The sequence below is a fragment of the Macaca nemestrina genome, chromosome 3 (assembly GCF_043159975.1).
Source record: "Macaca nemestrina isolate mMacNem1 chromosome 3, mMacNem.hap1, whole genome shotgun sequence".
In the NCBI taxonomy this organism is placed as follows: Eukaryota; Metazoa; Chordata; class Mammalia; order Primates; family Cercopithecidae; genus Macaca; species Macaca nemestrina.
In genome coordinates, this window is record NC_092127.1 from 74,026,829 (window position 1) to 74,042,513 (window position 15,685).

General features: G+C 32.8%; 1 protein-coding gene across 1 annotated transcript in view; it reads left to right on the top strand.

The window, feature by feature from the left end:
• The first annotated feature begins 1,874 nt into the window (after window positions 1-1,874).
• LOC105486211 (N-deacetylase and N-sulfotransferase 4) overlaps window positions 1,875-15,685 on the top strand; it is a 291,093-nt gene continuing 277,282 nt past the window's right edge. Inside the window, exon 1 of the mRNA XM_011748923.3 lies at window positions 1,875-2,434. The gene's annotated coding sequence lies outside the window, so the exon portion shown is untranslated. The remainder of the gene's footprint in view (window positions 2,435-15,685) is intronic.

The window sequence follows — 15,685 nt, forward strand, 5'->3', positions numbered from 1 at the left end:
CATTTCCCCAACCTGACAGATTAGAAAATGATAAAAGATTACAAATTCACAAATACATTTGTTTTAGTTATTTGAGACTACAATATACAAAGAAAATTATAAGAAAAATATTCAAAATACTTTGAGGATTATTTTGATCTGTTTTAGTGTGAGTGTTGCGAATTTCTCCAGTTTTCCCCAGGAATAGAAAAGAAAGCACTTTTTGGTAAGTTTCCATTCATTTATACATAGGTATATGGTGGGACCCTCTGCCTTCAGTACTTAGTATATTTCTGAATGAACAATGAGACAAGGAGAGTAAAGTTGGGTACTTTTTCCCTACATTGAATTTTAATTAATAATCTCTGGATTTTTTGAATCTCAAAGTTTCATGTTTCACAAATATTTAAAAGAATTTTACCTTTAATAAGAATACCTTCTATTAATATTTTATATAGTACTTTTACATTGTGAAAGTATTTACTTCTTCAGCTTAAAACTTTGTTTATAGTTTAATGCTAGAGAAGAAATTGATCAACATTTTTCACTTGTAATCAATGAATATCAACTCTAGGTTATCACCAGAGCTGATGACATAAACCCTGATCCATGTTTTAATGTGATGGGTTTTATCTTCAGATCACTGTGTTGCCATTTAGTTCCAATAACCGAAAATACTCTGATAAATCAAAGTGGCATTCTTGATTGAGTTGTGAAATAGAACTATGTCAGTAATATAAAGATGCTGAGCATTTTATAATAGTTTTTTATTTAAATTATTTTTCTAAAGTTAAGACTTAAAAATAATCACCCAACTTGAATAAAGAAGAAGGCATTATTAGTTAGCCAAACTACATGCAATATAAAAATCTTCAGTTGGCTTTTACAATTTATACCATTTTATTTTATTTATCAACAGATAATGTTTCCCATGTTGCTATTCTAGTAATAATTATTTTATTATGACATTGTTGAAATATTTAACTGCAGTTTATTTATCCATTTTGAATTTTGATGTGTATCACTATGAAAATTCTGTCTTGATTTTAATTCATTTTTGCATTCCAAATGTTTTAAAAGGTTGTAAGAAGTACCTGAACTCTTTAATTTTTTCTAAAATATATTTTTTTTCTTTAATATATTTTTTCCTTTGCACCAGAAAAACTAATTGGTACATGACCTATGAGTTACTAGATTGTATTTATTGCTTATGAATAACTGGTAAATATTTTTTCTAACTTGGTAGATTTTTTTCCCCTATCCTCTGTATAGCACATGTCTGTGGCTTGCAAACCCTCAAAACCTTGTGTTTACATGAATTAATAGAAAACAAAGAGCAGGTAGTCTTCACCTTATATTGCCAAGTTAAAAAGAAAAAAGAGACATGGGAATGGAGACAATTTTTTGTCAGTGCGGAGAACAGAACTTTTCCATAATAATCCAGTAATTTACCTTAATTACTAAAACAATGCACACAATAAATTCACATGCACATACTCTTTCTTTCCTTCTAACATTTATCATGTTCTAAAATGCTATTATTAACTTCGGGAGTATGTAGCTTACTAATACTTGTCCGAGTTTCCTATTGCTCATTGTTGGCTTTTGTTGAGTTTGTAATTTGTGTGTTTAACTGGAGCACATTTACAGCAGAAAATCCTGTCTTGAACTTTTCTTATTTTGTCCAATAGAATCTCGTGGCATAGTGTCATAGCTGCAAAGTGGAGTTCTATCCTCAAATTTCATAGGAAATAGTCCAACTGTACATTGAAAGATTATGCAAATCTTCAAGGAGCATCTAATCAATCACCGCGGTGTGAGAGGAATGCAGCCCATCGCTGAATTAGCTTCTGTTGGAATGTATTCATGTGTAACATCCCACTGACTGGATGACATCACAACAGCTCCAGGTCCTTGAAAGTCTTGAGGATGATTAGCTGAAGGAATTGGCTGTTTCTGCCAATCATAATCCAGCAAAGCTGCCTTTATAGTTCTGGAGATATGAGAGAGAGGGAGGGAGAGAAAGACCGACTACAGCTAAACAAGAGGCACAGCAGCACTAGCAACAGCAGAGCAGGAGCAGCTGGTATTCCGGTGATTAAATAGTTCTCATAGCCTTTTTGCTGTACTCGGTCTGCTCCCTGGTGTAATTCTCGTGTCCAAGAAGGAAGCTGCATTTTAACGGTGTGCTGAACAGAGGTTTGAATCATTCCAGCTGGCTGCTTGTTTTGAAAAGGACAATGTGTGTATAAATAAAAGGACTCTGCTGGAAGAGTTCAGATACTAAGACTGGAGCTAGAGAGTGCTCTTGGAATATTGTTGAGGCAGATTGCATGAACTGAAAGCTCCTTCTAATTAACCTGGAGCCAAGTGAACCTGAATACTGGATACCTCATGTTCTAACTCGGGATAAATTCAAGTTAGGAAAAGGCAAAATATTGAAATGCTTCTCTAGGTAAGTTACTGCTTAATTTGCTGAAATCGAGGCGTGTACCATAAATGAATATGCGTTGCTTAGCTATGTAAACAAGTCGAACACAATAAAGTTTTATTTGTGAAAGATTTACGTAGAAGCAGATAATATTTTAAAACCAAATTCAATCTCCCTTTTCCTCATGTGTGTGCTTACCTGTCATCATGCTTTATAGAAGTTATATTTGCACGGAAATAGAAAATACAGTCCTGCCTAAAAAAAAAAAAAAAAAAAAAGAGAGAGAGAGAGAGATACAACTTGATAAAATTTAAACAGTTGCTGGAACATTTGCATAGGAAATATCTTATCTGATACAATTTTAGCCTTTTCATATTAAAAGCACGAATTTTACAAACTCAACATCCAAAGTTAACTGTAGGGTTATAAATGTTTCCCTAGTAAGTGTTACTGAAAACATGGCATTCAAATTACCGAAGATGGGAACTCCTCTTCTTTGGACCTGAGATTTGTAGGCATGCTGTTCTAATGGTCTGCTTTAGAGAAACAGCTGTCACAGACATTTGAAATTGTATGATACAGTCATAAATTGCTTATAAAGAAATAGGCGTTTTCCTCGTACCTCCTATTAGAAAATAAAAATAAATTCTTAGAACAATATATGTCATATGCCCTAAGCATAGTTTCCTAGGAGGACAGAAAGCTTTATGGTATACCTCCAATTTCCTCAAGCACAGAATAAGTTGGAAAATAAGAAATATTATTGCAATATGATTTTACTCATTCCCTTTTCAATATCTCTGTTTGAGGAAGCTAAATAAGGAAACTTAAACCTTATTTTTCTTACAATTTCTCCTGATTAATAAAATACTGTATTATTCAGAATTCCTGTCCTAGCTTTTTAAGTGATGATGTGTTTTGTTTATTATGATAAATTATACTGTGAGTTCTCATACAGCTTGAGAAAGTTTGAAGTTTATGCTTTATCATGTCTCTTTCAAACTCACGCTTGCTTATTTTCATGGTGCCTTCTATCAGAATATTTTTATTTACACAGTATCATAAATGCTTTAACATGAATTGCATACCAACATATTGATGTGTTTCTGTAACTCGCAGAATGGTTTTAGTTTTCCACTTTCTCACGAACAACAGGGTTAAAATCCTGTGAGGTTTCTGCACCAAGAGGGAATTGATAAAGACAAAAGTTACTGTAATTGGTTGAATTTCCCCAAAACTAGGAAGCAATGAATTTTCCCACAAAGATTTAAAGGTTTTTTTTTTTCAAAGCAAAAGAGCAATTTACTCTATTAAAAGCACGCTAGTTAGCTATATCCCAGTGTCACATAGGCTCTGTGCTCGTCATTTGTGTGCGTGTGTGTGCATGTGAGTAGCAAGTTTATATGAAAAATATAAAGTCTACTGACTACAACAGTCTAAGTTTTCAACTGGAATTCATAAAAAAGTAACTAATTAATAAGCAAAATATACTTGCCATTTACATTTATCTCAATATGTAAATGGGAAGTTAAGCCTACTCTTATTGTTGACATTTTTTAAAATAAGAAATCCTGTGACAATACATTATGGTGATCAATATTAAGCAATGTTTACACTGATAGACATCTCATAATAAGCTAATTGGGAAGATTTTTAGAAATTTAATATTAAGCAGAATGGGCCTTTTAACTCTATCTGAATGGCACCTGGTAACCACTAAGACTGATACATTAAAAACCCTTTGAAAAAATTATAATATATATGACTTACTAGCTATAACATGAAAATCACCCTTAGATCCAATTTAGAAACTCAGGCATTGTTTTTAAATAAAAGGAAAGTAAAACCTTATGAAAATTTGAATTTTTTAAATTGATTAATGTAAATATATAAGTAATAAATGCATATGCAAATATACATAAATTGCATTTTGTTTTCTCCAAGATAGGCTTATTATTTAAGAAATGTATCATTTTAAATGTATTATCCTAAACACCAAAAGGAAGTATATGTGGACTAGTTTTATATATAAATATATTAAGTCATAATTTTGAATTTCTATAATTGACAATCAAAATAGAAATACGTGCTCACACTTATGTTTACCTCAGGAAAATAATGATCTTTCATTTTTCATTTGAGATTAAAACTGTTATATCTGTTCTTTCTTCTCCCAAAGAAAAGCATTCTGTACTTAGATGTAAAATAGACTTAATTCAATCTCAATACTAACATTAGTTCTTAAAGGTACTAAATAAATGTATCTAACCCAGTAAAACAGTTGTCCCCAATAGGTTAAGTGTTCATATGATTGCCTTGTATTTTCTGTTTGAGTGGAAAAGGGGCCTTTGGAAATAAAATCCAAAGATCAAACTTTGTGTGCATCATTTACAAGCAACTACTAAGGAAGAAGAGAGAAGCATTTAGCATACTGTGTTCAAACTAGAAGATTCTGGCTGGTGCTGCCTCCCCAGATTTAGAAAGCAGCTGGGGAAACATAAAATAAAGCTAGAATATCAGCCCTGGCCAGAAGCCAAGACAGAGAAGCTGTGCACCCAGAAGGCTAATTCTTTCTGGGCTAAAATTCATTGATAATGCATTATGTTTAGAGTCTAACCTGAAGTGTTACTTTTTTCTCCAGTACAAACTGTGGGATATTTAAACAGCAAATATATTTTCTAAGTAGAGCTAAATTTTAAACTAACAAAGGTTTGTTCTTTGTTAAAAGTTGCTCTATTAAAAAAATGCAAATAAGCCTAGCAGAAACTCCTATAAAATACAGCTTATACTCAGAAAAATAAAAATAAATAAAGATGAGATGCATCATCTAACCATGATCTTGGAAAGTCAGAGAGATCAGAAATGACACATATGGATACATGCCAAAACAAAGAAATGTGAAGGTTTTATTAAAATACCTGGCCTAGTAAAATTTACAGTAAAGGTACACATGCTAAATACTGTTGTAGTATATATCTTCTGAAGGTATAACAAGCATAAGGTAAACCCTTATTATGTACCCCCAAATAACTAGGAAAAAGAGAAAAGCATGTTGTCTGTTGATTTATTTGAAGTTTATGAAGTGAGATAAATGGGTCAGGTGTCAGACACGATGCTACCGCCTTCAGCCATCATGATAAAACATCTAGCTAGCCTTTTCTTTAACACTTCAGGAAACTTTCAGCTATGCTGTTATGCAGGGTGTTAAATGCACTATTTTTAAAAGTTATTTTAAGCAAGCTTCAGAAGTTCGAGGTGTTATTTGCAATGCAGAATGTGTACACATATATACAGTTATTTCTAATAGATATAGTTCTATTTCCAAACTTTCTTTATCTCAGTTTTCTAAGGAAAACTACCACTTTCTAGAGGTGACAAATCTAAAATTCCTTTTAGAAATAATATTGAATTGAAAACAGATTTCCTCAAAAGCCAAAATAGCCTGAAAATGAATTCCAAACTCATTAATAGCCTCACGCATTTCGAGAAAAAAATATTTTTTTGAAACGTGAATAGTAAATTACTCTTCATTCCTACAGGTAAACATGTTTGCTGATATAACATAATGTATTTATTTTCTTTGAGTTGTTATAGTTTGTCTATATTCATCAGTATTCAGAAAATTCATGCCATGAAATAGGTTTTAATAAAATAAACCACATATGACAGGCTAAATAATGGTTTGCAAGTGACCCTTTGAGGTCATTTACATACATAGGCTATTTTAGATATATCTTTTAAGAGAGATTATATACTTCATTAACACTAAATAAATAGTTATGTGTAATTAGTTGAAATTTTTAAAAATCTGAGGAAAAAAGGGTTAAAACTGACTATGTCTAAATGCTTGAGAATATAATTTGATATTGTACTCAGAAAACAAAAGCGAGACTTTTGTTGAGAAACAAAAGTGATGACTCTAGTGAATTATAGAATTGGGACTTCTCTCCCAATTTGTACTCTGTTTAGAAATTATTATTTTAAATATTTGAAAAGTTCAATGAAGAAAGCAACTTTCAGCAAGCTAATAAACACATGAGTTTAATGTGCAGCCACATGCTTCATTTGTTCCCAAATTAGAGGAATTTCTCTATTTTGAAAATTCCACCATCAATTGAACTTATGTTGTGATTTATTGCAAATATTTAACCTCCTTTTTAAAAGTCCTTAATGGAATACATCGTCAACTATAACTACGTAGAAGTTGAAAGTTAGCTTGGCCAGGTTCACGATATTCAAGTAAAAAGTAAATGGAGAAATGCTTTCTTGATCTCTCTTTTCACTTGCTCCTTTCTTTCTTCTCTTTTGTTTTTTACTCATTTTTCTTGTTTCCCTTCCCTTCCTCTCTTTCTTTCTCTATTCTTTTTCTTTATTCTTTTCCGTCTTCTCCACTTCTTATTTTACCACTTTTTTCTGTCCTTCCTCCCTTCCTCCCTCCTTCCCTTTTCCTTCTTTCCTTCCTTCTTTTTCCTTCTTGCTTTCCTACCTTCCTCTTTTCCTTTTTCCTTTCTTCCTCCCCTTTTCCCTCCTTTCTTTATTTCCATTCATTTTTGCCACTTCAACTTACATGATCTCTTGCATAATTGGAAAGCAAATCACTCATCTTTAGTATTGTGGCAATTATTAATCTAATAACCTGGTTTGAACACAGAGTAAGTGAGGAAAGTAAAGAGAAAGAGTGGGTTAAACTGCAATAAGCAATAGAGGAAAAGTGAAATAAGGTGGAAGATTTATTTCACAGAAATAGTGATGTTGACTTTAACATATGGTCTGTTCTTTCACCTATAAGTTTCCATTTAATTTACTAAATTATTTAAGTGTAATTCTTTGCTCCCTTTTCCAACACTCTCTTTTTAACATCAGTCACATCTTTTCCATATAGCAAATGCACCTTAGTGGTAAAAAATAAAATAATAATAAATATAAATAATTTTTCCTTAGAAATTTTAAATCTCCTAAATCATTTTTATATCTAGTAGTTTAAGGATATCAACGTTCATAAACAACCCAAAGGCCAACTGCCATGCTAGTGGAAGAGAAAGAGAGAAGGGAAAGTGATTTCATACATTTAGATGCTTTGGCTTGATTCCATTCCTGGATCAGAAATTCAATTGTAGACTGCTGATCCACAGAATTTGTCATAGTTCATCAGACATCTCAAAAGAGTTCTTCTTCTTCTTGATGTACTGAATAGTCTTTCATGCCTACATAACAATCATTTAAACCTCAGAAATAGATATAACATCACTAAAGATTAATACAAGGAAAAGTAACAGATGCAGAGATGCATATGCTCCTGTGAATGCATAGAACAGTCCTAATTCTATTCATTACTCTAAAGTGCAAGTGAATAATTAGAATCAGAATTTAAATCTGGTTTCTCAATCAATCTTTCACTAATAGTTATGTCAATTCAATTGAGATTCCATGTACTGCAATAAGTAAAGGAAAATAAAACACAATCAATAAATCATACTACCAATTATCTAAAGTATTATGGTTCCTGATATCACAGTTTTTGAAGTTTCTTTCCTTGGCACAGGACATTTTCTTGATAACAATAGAAATAATGCTAAAATTGATCAATCGAGGTTGAACTCAATTCAGCACTTAAATTACTCTATCTGTCTGGACATATTTTTCACCTTAGACAGAAAAAAATAGCTTTTTTACTTTTTGCTCAATAATGTTCATAAAAATAAGAATAATGAATATTATTTTCTATTATTTTTAATATGTGTCAGGTACCATCGAAGTTACTAGGGTGAACAAAATAGCTCTCAGGAGGCTTATATTCTCATGGTAGAAAACTGACAGTAACTAAATAAAGACCCCACGGTAGTGCCTGTGAGTGCTCTAAAGATAAGTCAAGGTGGCACATTAAAAGCTGTATGTGAAAGTGATAGGACTGGTCAGGAAATGCCTTTCTGATAAAGCAGAAACTGAGTAAATCTATATAAAACATAGATGTCAAATCGAGTAACATTATTATTTTATCTTGTAGAAAAATGTGATGAGGAGTAGCAATTTCTTGTAATTTGCAAGCTGACAAGCTGAATTTTGACTCTATCTATTGATTATCTTCCTCAGGTCTGTGAAGTTGTTTGGGAGAATTTAAGACATGGCACAGTATTTAGTGTTACTTTCTCTGGGAAGTAGAAAAACTAATCAGTTTTAGAAAATAGAAGTCTCACCTTTACTTCTATTCTTTATATTTCTAAGTATTAAAAAGTATTATGTGTGTAAATTATCTCAAATTATTGGGTTTTTTTTTCTCCTAGACTGAAATTCAATGCTATTTATTTCCTTCTTTAATTTTATTTAGAGATAGGGTCTTGCACTGTCTGGCACCCAGGTTGGAGGCAGTGGAGCAATCATAGCATACTACAACCTCAAACTCCCGGGATCAAGCAATCCTTCCACATCAGCCTCTCAAGGAGCTGGGACTGTCGGTGCACACCACCTCACCCAGCTAATTTTATTATTTTTTTTTTTGTAAAGATGGGGTGTCACTATGTTGCCCAGGCTGGCCTCGAATTCCTGGCCTCAAGTGATCCTCCAGCCTCAGCCTCACAAAGTGCTAGGATTACAGGCGTGAGCCACTGTGCCTGGTCTCAATGCTATTATTAAAACTTATGTAGCAGGGGAGCTGGCTCCCTATCTAATTCTCCCAAATTAGTGGGGGTAAGAACCAATATTCCAAAACATCACCCAATTGGCTGGAATGATGGACCTAAAATAATGAAATAAAGATCGCTGTAATTCTTAGTATCCATGGGTCCATCTGTGAATTCAACTAACTGCAAATGAAAAATATTTTTTTTAAAAAAGATGATTGTGTCTGTACTAAACATGTGCAGGTATTTTTTCCTGTCATTACTCTCTAAATAACACAGTGTAACAACTATATACATATCATTCACATTGTATAAGATATCATAAGTAATCTAGAAATGAGCGAAAGTATACAGGATGATGTGTGTAAGCTACATGCAAATACTATGCCATTTTATATAGAGGCTTCAGTATCTCTGGATTTTAGTCCTGGAGGGTTTGGGGTCCAGGAACCAATCCTTATAACAAGAGATGACTGTTTCTTTCTTTTTTTTAAATTTTAATTTCTCTAATTATAAAATTACCTCAAATTTAACAAGAACCAAAAGTTTGATGACACTAATACAATGCTAATACAAATTTAGAATGCATTAACAGAACCACAGTGTCAACATCCAGGAAACAGTTATCTGTGGCCCTATTTAATACAAGTCTGACATTATTTGGCCTGTTCATCATTCTCAGTTTCCCGATGCCTCACATTAATAGCAGTCTTCTATGACCTTTCTCTTCCCCCATGGTGAACCAGATATTTTTGCCCTACCCCCATACCATTCCATCATGGCACTTATTATCTTATGATGTAATTGCTGTGTGTGTGTGTCAGTGCTCCCCACTTATCCAAAAGCTTTTTGATGGCAGAAATGCTTACAGAGTGCTTGACCAATAATCAATAGATATTAAGGGTTTGATAAGTATAAAATGTGAGAAGACATCTGGCAACTATGCTATATGAGTAACAGTTGAAAAACACGGTAATAATTAAAGGAAAAAGCTAAAAGGGAGCAGTATAGTTATCTTTATATATTGAATACTTTTTTATGCAAAAGGAATTTGTTTTATGTTATGTGAAACTAGCAGACTAAACTACAAAAGGTACGGAAGTTGTTTCTATGCAATGTCAGGTAAAACAAAACTTCCTAAAAATCAGTGAGATTCCACTCAGTCAAAGAAACCAGCACAGGCTGGAATGCTACCTGTCCAGAAGACTTTTGTGGAAGGAATTTCTGCCTTGTGTAGAAAATAAATGCTGGCTACCAAGGTTTCCTGTTGTTTTTCATTGTGTCACTATAAGAAGTATGGACAAAGGTTTTAGAATGAGCACTTTGCCCACCTAAAACCCAGCTCTAGCAGTTGGCTGGAAGACTGGTCAACATACTTCAAGTAAATAATCACTGGGTAAAATTACGTAGTGGAAATGTATTACTCAGGATATGCCCTAGAGTAAAAAAGCAAATTTTCATAATAGAATTATTTACAAGATGTACAATTTTACAAAGAAAATGAAATAATACATTTCTTGAGTAAGTGAAAGTTTATTTTTTTAATGTAAACATATTATTTTACTATTCTTTTGAGTCAGTCCAAGAAGGAAAACATGTCAACATTAGAGGAATGAATAAGAAACATACTTTTGCTTTCCATAAACTTCTAAATTTTAAGGAATGCAGAGATTGATTGACTTAGTTATGATGCCTTTTTGTAGAAGCCTTCATGTAAACAAATGTGAATTAGTTTAAAGATGAGATAATATTGTGACATATTGGAAGGCAGGTGTTAACCTTGGTTTCCACCAAATCAGGATTCCAAGCCTTGCTTTGCGCTGACTCATGATACAACCTTGAAAAATCTGACTCTTCTCTGCTTCAGGTTCATGATCTAGGATGGGTTAATAATAATTCATAGACTTGCTGAGACAGCTAAATGTGACAATAAGTCCAAAGTTTCCAGTACAAAGTGGGAAACATGAGAGATTTTAAATTAATAGTATCAAGTTTTAATTACATGTGTCAGTACTCTGACTTTGGCCTGCAATGCCACATTTTGCACTGATTTAAAGTAACCCCTGAGTGATTAGTATTTACTGTTCCCAATCTTTCTCACTTGGAGGTAATGATCTAAGTCACCTTTTTCTACTGTCTGTACTGTATTGTTGATCATATATTTTAATATTAATAACATTGAATCTAACTTAAAGGATTAAATTTCATTCACCAACATTTTAATGTGATTTATCATGATCTTGAAAATTAACTAACATTACAAAATTTTCAGAGAAACATACTATATTATCCCAGACAAAAAAAAAGTTAGAAAAAGGGGCCAAATAGTTTTCCTCAATTTTCTGTCATGCTGGAGTAAGCAGAAACATGGAATTTGAAGAGGACAAAGACAAAGATTCAGAAACTAGAACTGGATAGAATAAAAACGAATGCAAATGTTTCCTAGTTGGTCGTCTGACCAACTGCTAGAGCTGGGAGGTAGGTGAAGAGAATATTTATTCCGAAGTCTTTATCCACATCCCTTATAGTGACACAATGTAAACACAAGAAACCTTCCTGGCGACCATCTGTCTCCTACTCAAGGCAGTAGTAATTTCTTCCACAAAAGCAGTTTGGAAAACATAATAAACTACTTTAAATTACTAATTACTAATGCTAATGTCGACCTAGGCTGAAAGTAAAAAGATATAAACTATATTCTAAGTGTTGTCAAAATGTGCTGATAAATTTTAAATTGATCTCATGGTTTCCACCTGTAAAACAAGACCACTTTCACTCCTATTCTTTTTTTTACCGAAATACATTTTGAATATAAACACGGTATTTCACATTTCTAAATCTCCCAGTATTTTCCACAGAACAAGTTTTCTAAGTGAATTATTTTGATACCGTGTCTAGTATTCTTTTAAAGGCTCCATAAGTAACTATTGTGATAATTCTAGATGCCAGTCATCAAGTATTAAAATAGGAACATCTCAAGAAATGTTGTCTCTAACAAGTAGCAGAATATGTGAAATCACTCCAAATCTCTTGAGTTTTTATCATGCTTGTCTGATGTTTGAGAATTGTGTAACCTGGATTAGTTTTTGGTGGGAGAATAATATTCTATACAGCATATATTTACATGTTACTATCCATGTTATTTCTGGCTTATGGCCAAATTGGCATTTTATTTGTTAATATCTAAGAGATAAAATAACATAAGATAGAAGGAAATTAAATTAAAAATAGCAGGTGTACCAGTCAAATTGAATGGAGTATGCCTCTTATGATAAAGAATAATCCAATCATTTTGTGTGTTGTGTAAAACTAAGAATTCTCTGAAGTAAATAAAAGGTGGGGACATAACTATAAGGTTTATTAAATATATAGTTAGAAAATAATCAAAAGAAAATACCAGTGTTTCCCATATCAGTAAGATTCTTTATAAGTCTTGAGCACAGCAATGAAAATTTTACTTCATGATATTTAAGTTGCCAATATAGAGCAGTAGCAATGAAAGAAGAGATTTACAATTAATTAAGAAATGTGGGTTCATATTAGCTGTTTAACAGTGGACTGGTCACTTCACTTCTTTGGGCATTAAATTCTTCATTCATTCGTCACTTGAGTTCTCTGAATAATAATTTTGATAATTAAAATGTATAGCTTTTTGTATTACAGATTTAAAGTGACAATTTAGAAAGAGTTTATTTTCCATCTCCAGGAACACAAACTCAGTATTACAGAATGTCACATAATTTCTTGATAGTAAGGTAATATAATGAAAAACATCTTGTTAGACTTTTCTATGAACTAGATAATAGACCCTCATTATATCACACAAAAATGATTCAAATTTTTGGATGGCATTAATGTATTTACCATAAGTGTCTCTAGATAAGAAAGTCAGTGGGGCCAGGAGTGGTGGCTCACATCTGTAATCCCAGGACTTTGGGAGGCCGAGGCGGGTGGATCACGTGAGATCAAGAGTTCAAGACCAGCCTTGCCAACATGGTGAAACCATGTCTCTACTAAAAGTACAAAAATTAGCCGGGCGTGGTGGCAGGCGCCTGTAATTCCAGCTACTCGGGAGGCTGAGGCAAAAGAATCACTTGAACCTGGGAGGTGGAGGTTGCAATGAGACAAGACCGCACCATTGCACTCCAGCCTGGGTGAAAAGAGCCTAACTCCATCTCAAAAAAAAAAAAAAAAAAAAACAGGAAGCCAGTGGTATATGTTATAGAAGTGACTATTGACATGAATTTTAAGAGACAGTAGTCTTTTGTTACATCTGATGCAGGCAAACTCCATTTATGATGATGGAAGTGACTACTTACCTAAATTCAGAAGCAGAATAATTAAAATATTACAAATATAGCTTCTCCCTCTGGATATTAATGTAACTTCTGGATATAAATGCAATACTATTAGTAGCATTAAATTTACATTAAAAAATGGAAAATTTGATTACTGTTATCATTGGTATTTTAATAACTTCTTTTGTGATTTATTGAAATTAAATTTTAATGTTAAATATTAGGCAAAATTAGTTTTCTCTCTCCTTTATGCATAAGTCAGGTAGCAAATTTCTGCATTCTGGTTTCATTCACTTGTCTCTATATCTTATAGCTTTTTGCCTGTAAGAATACAAGGGTCAAATGAGCATTTTATGTTTCATGGATAACTGCTTCCATGATTGTCTTCTGAGACAATGACCAAGGGTGCAGATCAATACTAAATATAATAATGCTTTTAAATAATGATTATTGAGCTAAACCAAAGAATTATCAGTTGATGATAATCATTTTATTACTGCCAGCTATAAGTTGATTTAACTTAAGTGTACAGAAAAGCACAGAAAAATAAATACTCCATTGTAATACTAAGGACAAAGTTGATCATGTCTTGTTCTAGATTTGTGTTTTCTCTTCTTTTTCAAATCTCTCTTTTCTCCTCAAAATCTAAATCCTCTCATTTTTTAATGATCAAAACAATTTACATCCCTCTCCAACCCATCTCCTAATGATGTCAGTCTATAGGAATCTCCACTCTCTCTGAAATCTCATATCGCATACAGAGTTCTCACTTGCTAATAAGCATATATTCCTCATGACAGAAAGTTTTATATTCCTGGTAACTCTTTCGATTCCTTTTCTTTTTCTTGAAACTATTCTCAACTTCCTCACCACCACTTTGTTTTCAACTCACTTTAATCTTTTACTTGACTTCACTAGAACACTGGACTGCTTTAACACCACCACCAGTATTCTCTTGATTGGCAAACTCAGAATCAATTTCATGTTGTATTTCTTGACTCATAAATAGTATTCAATTTTTATCACAAATATTTATATTCTTTCCCTACAGCTTCTATTACCCTCTTCCACCAACAACATTTATTTAGTGTTGTTTCCTAAGATTTTCATGGCAAGCCTCTATCATCTTACCATGCACCCTGTTCCTTAGTGTTCTTACTCAGCATCAGGTCTTTTTTTTTTTTTTTTTTTCTATCCTTTAGCTTACACTTCCTGAAAAGAATTTAAATTCCATTTCTATTATTCAGCAAACTAGTGGACATTTCATTTTTGATATTTCACAGAGTTTTCAAAAATGAGATATTATAATTTACTCATTTTCTCCTCACACTTCTCTACTTCTAAATAACTTTGTATATTCCCCACTATTACACTTATTATGCCTTATTGCAATTGCCTTTTTATGTCATAGAATACGTCACAGAATAAACTTCCATTGCTTTTGAAGAACAGAGATAGTGTTTGTCAGATGGATAGTGCATCTGGCTACTAGAAAGCATTCAATCAATATTAAATGAATGACTGAAGTCTTTGGGTGATTTTTTTTCCTCTCTACATCCAATCAATCATCAAATCATGGCACTTCTATTTTGTATGTGACGGGATAAAAATAATTCATATGAAAATATTCACAACCTTGTCTCTTTAACAAACAGCATAACCATCCACCCTTTTTATTTCCCCTTAAAGATAAGGGCATCTTGCTTTCTGAATGTGAGGTTAATTATCAACACAATAGGAACTTGGAGAAAGGAGGGGAGAGCAGGAGGAAAAAAAAAAAAGAGTGAAGCATTTGGCAGAAAGGAAGTATTGTAATGGGAGGATTTCCAGAAATCCTCCCTGCTTTGGGGTTCAGGGAAATTGAAGAGTAGAGAAACAGATATTTTAGAAGTGTCATTTTGTCTTATGAATCAGTCTATTTAATGTTATTAAGGAAATATATGTGAAGGACAGAATTCCTTTTAAATAAATTATTGTGGCTCTTAAACTGTGCTTCTTAAGTGTATCCTGCTATGCATGTGTAATAGTAGCCCACATAGGGCTACACATTTGTAAGAGCTAGAAAGTTATGCATAAATGTCATGAAACAGCTTGCTCTTTTTTTGAATAGACTTAACTTTTTAGAGCAGTTTAAGATTCCCAGCAAAAATTGAGCAGAAAGACTTTCCATATTCCCCTGTGTACAACTTTTCCCACCACCATCTCCTACAATCAAGAAACCAGCATTGACATGTCATTATCACCCCAAGTCCATAGATTACACCAGGGCACACACTTGGCGTTTTATAACCTATGGGTTTTGACAAATGTTGTATTGTCATTACTTTTAAATTATGTATTAATTTTCATAGTATTAAACA